This window comes from Idiotropiscis lumnitzeri, unplaced genomic scaffold, assembly GCF_059441095.1.
Source record: "Idiotropiscis lumnitzeri isolate Australia: NSW breed Sydney's pygmy pipehorse unplaced genomic scaffold, RoL_Ilum_1.0 HiC_scaffold_203, whole genome shotgun sequence".
In the NCBI taxonomy this organism is placed as follows: Eukaryota; Metazoa; Chordata; class Actinopteri; order Syngnathiformes; family Syngnathidae; genus Idiotropiscis; species Idiotropiscis lumnitzeri.
Genome location: NW_028283741.1, coordinates 160001 through 167500, shown reverse-complemented (window position 1 = coordinate 167500; position 7500 = coordinate 160001).

Below are 7500 nucleotides of genomic sequence, written 5' to 3'. Positions count from 1 at the left end.
GGGTCATGCTTGCCAATCGGTCAGTGGTTGGTGTGGTGCAGTACATGTCAGGGTGTGGGTGCGAGATGGGCCGGGAGGACCGCTCCTCCTGCGTCGGACCCCGAGTCATAGGAAGTGCCGTTTTGTCACAACCCCAGGGGTGGGGTGGGTAACGGTAGGGAAGTGCCGGCCAACGCGCAGAGGTCGACCCGCAGGCCGAAGGAACCGTCCACCCGAACACCCCGGCGCGAGGCCGGGGCCGGCAGGGGCCCTCCGATGGCGGGTCATGATTGCCAATCGGTCAGTGGTTATGTGTGTGCTGCGGTGCCGGCCAACGCTCAGAGGTCGACCCGCAGGCCGAAGGAACCGTCCACCCGAACACCCCGGCGCGAGGCCGGGGCCGGCAGGGGCCCTCCGATGGCGGGTCATGATTGCCAATCGGTCAGTGGTTGTGTGTGTGCTGCGGTGCCGGCCAACGCTCAGAGGTCGACCCGCAGGCCGAAGGAACCGTCCACCCGAACACCCCGGCGCGAGGCCGGGGCCGGCAGGGGCCCTCCGATGGCGGGTCATGATTGCCAATCGGTCAGTGGTTATGTGTGTGCTGCGGTGCTGCGGTGCCGGCCAACGCTCAGAGGTCGACCCGCAGGCCGAAGGAACCGTCCACCCGAACACCCCGGCGCGAGGCCGGGGCCGGCAGGGGCCCTCCGATGGCGGGTCATGATTGCCAATCGGTCAGTGGTTGTGTGTGTTGCGGTGGGGCCGGGAGGACCGCTCCTCCTGCGTCGGTCCCCGGGTCATGGGAAGTGCCGTGTGGCGGTGGTGGGGCCGGGAGGACCGCTCCTCCTGCGTCGGACCCGAGTCATAGGAAGTGCCGTGTGGCGGGGCCGGGAGGACCGCTCCTCCTGCGTCGGACCCGAGTCATAGGAAGTGCCGTGTGGCGGGGCCGGGAGGACCGCTCCTCCTGCGTCGGACCCGAGTCATAGGAAGTGCCGTGTGGCGGGGCCGGGAGGACCGCTCCTCCTGCGTCGGACCCGAGTCATAGGAAGTGCCGTGTTGCGCTGGTGGGGCCGTGCCCGCCAACAGCCTTCAGTGGTCGGATACCACGTTTGCAAGCTCCCCGCTGGAATGGGGACTTAGAAGAAATGAGGGGAAAATTCCCCCGGAGCTCCGTGCCTGAGGGCGGGCTGTGAGCCGCGCCGCGTCCGCCAACAGCCTTCCATGGTCGGACACCATTGTTCGCAAGTTGCCCGCTGGAATGGGCACATAGAAGAAATTTCGAGGATAACATCCACCAGAGCGCCAGGGCGGCCGTTATTGCAGTATGCGTCCGCCTGGCAGCTCTCTTCCGCGGGAACCATTGGGCAATTTCTTTCACGGAGGTGGACATAGAAGAATTTTTGTTTCTAAAAACGTGGTTCCTAAAAATGTGCCCCAGGTGTTTTGGAAAACCCGGGTAAACCTGGGAAGTAGGCAAATGACCCTCTGACTAGGGGTAAAAACGTTTGCCTACTGCAGCGCCCCTAATGCAATTCGGCGGAACTGCAACGCCCCTGGTCGCCTAAACGCTACCCCTGGTCGCCTAAACCTCACCCCTGGTCGCCTAAACCTCACCCCTGGTCGCCTAAAAGTCACCCCTGGTCGCCTAAATTGTCAACCCCTGGTCACCTAAATTGTCAACCCCTGGTCGCCTAAAGGGGACTTAGAAGAAATGAGGGGGCAAATTCCCCCGGAGCTCCGTGCCTGAGGGCGGGCTGTGAGCCGCGCCGCGTCCGCCAACAGCCTTCAGTGGTCGGATACAATGTTTGAAAGGTCCCCGCTGGAAAGGGGACTTAGAAGAAATGAGGCAAATTTCCCCGGAGCTCCGTGCCTGAGGGCGGGCTGTGAGCCGCGCCGCGTCCGCCAACAGCCTTCAGTGGTCGGATACAATGTTTGAAAGGTCCCCGCTGGAAAGGGGACTTAGAAGAAATGAGGCAAATTTCCCCGGAGCTCCGTGCCTGAGTGCGGGCTGTGAGCCGCGCCGCGCCCGCCAACAGCCTTCAGTGGTCGGATACAATGTTTGAAAGTTCCCCGCTGGAAAGGGGACTTAGAAGAAATGAGGCAAATTTCCCCGGAGCTCCGTGCCTGAGGGCGGGCTGTGAGCCGCGCCGCGTCCGCCAACAGCCTTCAGTGGTCGGATACAATGTTTGAAAGGTCCCCGCTGGAAAGGGGACTTAGAAGAAATGAGGCAAATTTCCCCGGAGCTCCGTGCCTGAGTGCGGGCTGTGAGCCGCGCCGCGCCCGCCAACAGCCTTCAGTGGTCGGATACAATGTTTGAAAGTTCCCCGCTGGAAAGGGGACTTAGAAGAAATGAGGCAAATTTCCCCGGAGCTCCGTGCCTGAGGGCGGGCTGTGAGCCGCGCCGCGTCCGCCAACAGCCTTCAGTGGTCGGATACAATGTTTGAAAGGTCCCCGCTGGAAAGGGGACTTAGAAGAAATGAGGCAAATTTCCCCGGAGCTCCGTGCCTGAGTGCGGGCTGTGAGCCGCGCCGCGCCCGCCAACAGCCTTCAGTGGTCGGATACAATGTTTGAAAGTTCCCCGCTGGAAAGGGGACTTAGAAGAAATGAGGCAAATTTCCCCGGAGCTCCGTGCCTGAGGGCGGGCTGTGAGCCGCGCCGCGTCCGCCAACAGCCTTCAGTGGTCGGATACAATGTTTGAAAGGTCCCCGCTGGAAAGGGGACTTAGAAGAAATGAGGCAAATTTCCCCGGAGCTCCGTGCCTGAGGGCGGGCTGTGAGCCGCGCCGCGCCCGCCAACAGCCTTCAGTGGTCGGATACAATGTTTCAAAGTTCCCCGCTGGAAAGGGGACTTAGAAGAAATGAGGCAAATTCACCCGGAGCTCCGTGCCCGAGGGCCGGCTATGAGCCGCGCCGTGCCCGCCAACAGCCTTCCACGGTCGGATACAATGTTTCAAAGTTCCCCGCTGGAAAGGGGACTTAGAAGAAATGAGGCAAATTCACCCGGAGCTCCGTGCCCGAGGGCCGGCTATGAGCCGCGCCGTGCCCGCCAACAGCCTTCAGTGGTCGGATACAATGTTTCAAAGTTCCCCGCTGGAAAGGGGACTTAGAAGAAATGAGGCAAATTCCCCCGGAGCTCCGTGCTCGAGGGCCGGCTATGAGCCGCGCCGTGCCCGCCAACAGCCTTCCTTTGGTCGGATACAATGTTTCAAAGTTCCCCGCTGGAAAGGGGACTTAGAAGAAATGAGGCAAATTCCCCCGGAGCTCCGTGCTCGAGGGCCGGCTATGAGCCGCGCCGTGCCCGCCAACAGCCTTCCTTTGGTCGGATACAATGTTTCAAAGTTCCCCGCTGGAAAGGGGACTTAGAAGAAATGAGGCAAATTCCCCCGGAGCTCCGTGCTCGAGGGCCGGCTATGAGCCGCGCCGTGCCCGCCAACAGCCTTCCTTTGGTCGGATACAATGTTTCAAAGTTCCCCGCTGGAAAGGGGACTTAGAAGAATTGAGCAAATTTCACCGGAGCTCCGTGCCTGAGGGCGGGCTGTGAGCCGCGCCGCGCCCGCCAACAGCCTTCCTTTGGTCGGATACAATGTTTGAAAGTTCCCCGCTGGAAAGGGGACTTAGAAGAAATGAGGCAAATTTCCCCGGAGCTCCGTGCCTGATGGCGGGCTGTGAGCCGCGCCGCGCCCGCCAACAGCCTTCAGTGGTCGGATACAATGTTTGAAAGTTCCCCGCTGGAAAGGGGACTTAGAAGAATTGAGTAAAATTCACCCGGAGCTCCGTGCCCGAGGGCCGGCTATGAGCCGCGCCGCGCCCGCCAACAGCCTTCCTTTGGTCGGATACAATGTTTCAAAGTTCCCCGCTGGAAAGGGGACTTAGAAGAAATTTGTGAAAATTCACCCGGAGCTCCGTGCCTGAGGGCCGGCTATGAGCCGCGCCGTGCCCGCCAACAGCCTTCCACGGTCGGATACAATGTTTCAAAGTTCCCCGCTGGAAAGGGGACTTAGAAGAAATTTGTGAAAATTCACCCGGAGCTCCGTGCCCGAGGGCCGGCTATGAGCCGCGCCGTGCCCGCCAACAGCCTTCCACGGTCGGATACAATGTTTCAAAGTTCCCCGCTGGAAAGGGGACTTAGAAGAAATTTGTGAAAATTCACCCGGAGCTCCGTGCCTGAGGGCCGGCTATGAGCCGCGCCGTGCCCGCCAACAGCCTTCCACGGTCGGATACAATGTTTCAAAGTTCCCCGCTGGAAAGGGGACTTAGAAGAAATTTGTGAAAATTCACCCGGAGCTCCGTGCCCGAGGGCCGGCTATGAGCCGCGCCGTGCCCGCCAACAGCCTTCCACGGTCGGATACAATGTTTCAAAGTTCCCCGCTGGAAAGGGGACTTAGAAGAAATTTGTGAAAATTCACCCGGAGCTCCGTGCCTGAGGGCCGGCTATGAGCCGCGCCGTGCCCGCCAACAGCCTTCCACGGTCGGATACAATGTTTCAAAGTTCCCCGCTGGAAAGGGGACTTAGAAGAATTGAGTAAAATTCACCCGGAGCTCCGTGCCCGAGGGCCGGCTATGAGCCGCGCCGTGCCCGCCAACAGCCTTCCACGGTCGGATACAATGTTTCAAAGTTCCCCGCTGGAAAGGGGACTTAGAAGAAATTTGTGAAAATTCACCCGGAGCTCCGTGCCCGAGGGCCGGCTATGAGCCGCGCCGTGCCCGCCAACAGCCTTCCACGGTCGGATACAATGTTTCAAAGTTCCCCGCTGGAAAGGGGACTTAGAAGAAATTTGTGAAAATTCACCCGGAGCTCCGTGCCTGAGGGCCGGCTATGAGCCGCGCCGTGCCCGCCAACAGCCTTCCACGGTCGGATACAATGTTTCAAAGTTCCCCGCTGGAAAGGGGACTTAGAAGAAATTAGGCAACTTTCCCCGGAGCTCCATGCCTGAGTGCGGGCTGTTTGCCGCGCCGTGCCCGCCAACAGCCTTCAGTGGTCGGATACAATGTTTCAAAGTTCCCCGCTGGAAAGGGGACTTAGAAGAAATTATGAATATTTTTGTTTCTAAAAACGTGATCCCTGAAAATGTGCCCCAGGTGTTTTGGAAAACCCGGGTAAACCTGGGAAGTAGGCAAATGACCCTCTGACTAGGGGGGAAGAACGTTTGCCTACTGCAGCGCCCCTAATGCAATTCGGCGGAACTGCAACGCCCCTGGTCGCCTAAACGCTACCCCTGGTCGCCTAAAAGCTACCCCTGGTCGCCTAAAAGCTACCCCTGGTCGCCTAAACGCTACCCCTGGTCGCCTAAACGCTACCCCTGGTCGCCTAAACGCTACCCCTGGTCACCTAAACGCTACCCCTGGTCGCCTAAACGCTTCCCCTGGTCACCTAAACGCTACCCCTGGTCGCCTAAACGCTACCCCTGGTCGCCTAACTGACCCCTCGTGTGTGGGGATCAACGTTTGCCTACTAGGGCGTCCTCCGGCGGCCTCTCGGCAGTACTGCAGGCCCATTTTAGCCGAGCCCATTGAAATGAATGGGGGAATTTTATACGTTTTTGCCTTTTTTTTCCCCCCCTCGTTCTTTTTGTATTTATTCATTTATTTCAACTTTTACCGACTCAACCGCCCTCCGGCGTGCCCTCGGCGGTCCCGCAAGCCCAATTCGGCCGAGCCCATTGAAATGAATGGGGGAATTTTATACGTTTTTGCCTTTTTTTCCCCCCCTCGTTCTTTTTGTATTTATTCATTTATTTCAACTTTTACCGACTCAACCGCCCTCCGGCGTGCCCTCGGCGGTCCCGCAAGCCCAATTCGGCCGAGCCCATTGAAATGAATGGGGGAATTTTATACGTTTTTGCCTTTTTTTTTCCCCCCTCGTCCTTTTTGTATTTATTTACTTATTTCAACCTTTACCGACTTAGGGGCCGCTTTGCACCGCCTGTGCCCGGGGAAGGTGCTCCTATTCGGGCCAAGTGTGACACACGCCCGCCCTCCTCCTCCGGAGCTTCCATGAGGGTAGACTTAGGGGCCGCTTGGCACCGCCTGTGCCCGGGGAAGGTGCTCATATTCGGCTTCACTGTCAGGCAGCATGCACTCCTCCTCCGGAGCTTCCATTTGGGCAAACTTAGGGGCCGCTTGGCACCGCCCGTGCCCGGGGAAGGTGCTCCTATTCGGGCCAAGTGTGACACACGCCCGCACTCCTCCTCCGGAGCTTCCATTTGGGCAAACTTAGGGGCCGCTTGGCACCGCCTGTGCCCGGGGAAGGTGCTCATATTCGGCTTCACTGTCACACAGCATGCACTCCTCCTCCGGAGCTTCCATAAGGGCAAACTTAGGGGCCGCTTGGCACCGCCTGTGCCCGGGGAAGGTGCTCATATTCGGCTTCACTGTCACACAGCGTGCACTCCTCCTCCGGAGCTTCCATTTGGGCAAACTTAGGGGCCGCTTGGCACCGTCTGTGCCCGGGGAAGGTGCTCATATTCGGGCCAAGTGTGACACACGCCCGCACTCCTCCTCCGGAGCTTCCATGAGGGTAGACTTAGGGGCCGCTTGGCACCGCCTGTGCCCGGGGAAGGTGCTCATAGTCGGCTTCACTGTCAGGCAGCATGCACTCCTCCTCCGGAGCTTCCATTTGGGCAAACTTAGGGGCCGCTTGGCACCGTCTGTGCCCGGGGAAGGTGCTCATATTCGGGCCAAGTGTGACACACGCCCGCACTCCTCCTCCGGAGCTTCCATTTGGGCAAACTTAGGGGCCGCTTGGCACCGCCTGTGCCCGGGGAAGGTGCTCATATTCGGGCCAAGTGTGACACACGCCCGCACTCCTCCTCCGGAGCTTCCATTTGGGCAAACTTAGGGGCCGCTTGGCACCGCCTGTGCCCGGGGAAGGTGCTCATATTCGGGCCAAGTGTGACACACGCCCGCACTCCTCCTCCGGAGCTTCCATAAGGGCAAACTTAGGGGCCGCTTGGCACCGTCTGTGCCCGGGGAAGGTGCTCCTCTCCGGGCTAAGTGTGACACACGCCCGCACTCCTCCCCCGGAGCTTCCATTAGGGCAAACTTAGGGGCCGCTTGGCACCGCCTGTGCCCGGGGAAGGTGCTCATATTCGGCTTCACTGTCAGGCAGCATGCACTCATCCTCCGGAGCTTCCATAAGGGCAAACTTAGGGGCCGCTTGGCACCGCCTGTGCCCGGGGAAGGTGCTCCTATTCGGGCCAAGTGTGACACACGCCCGCACTCCTCCTCCGGAGCTTCCATGAGGGTAGACTTAGGGGCCGCTTGGCACCGCCTGTGCCCGGGGAAGGTGCTCATATTCGGCTTCACTGTCAGGCAGCATGCACTCCTCCTCCGGAGCTTCCATAAGGGCAAACTTAGGGGCCGCTTGGCACCGTCTGTGCCCGGGGAAGGTGCTCCTATTCGGCTTCACTGTCATGCAGCATGCACTCCTCCTCCGGAGCTTCCATTTGGGCAAACTTAGGGGCCGCTTGGCACCGTCTGTGCCCGGGGAAGGTGCTCCTATTCGGCTTCACTGTCACACAGCATG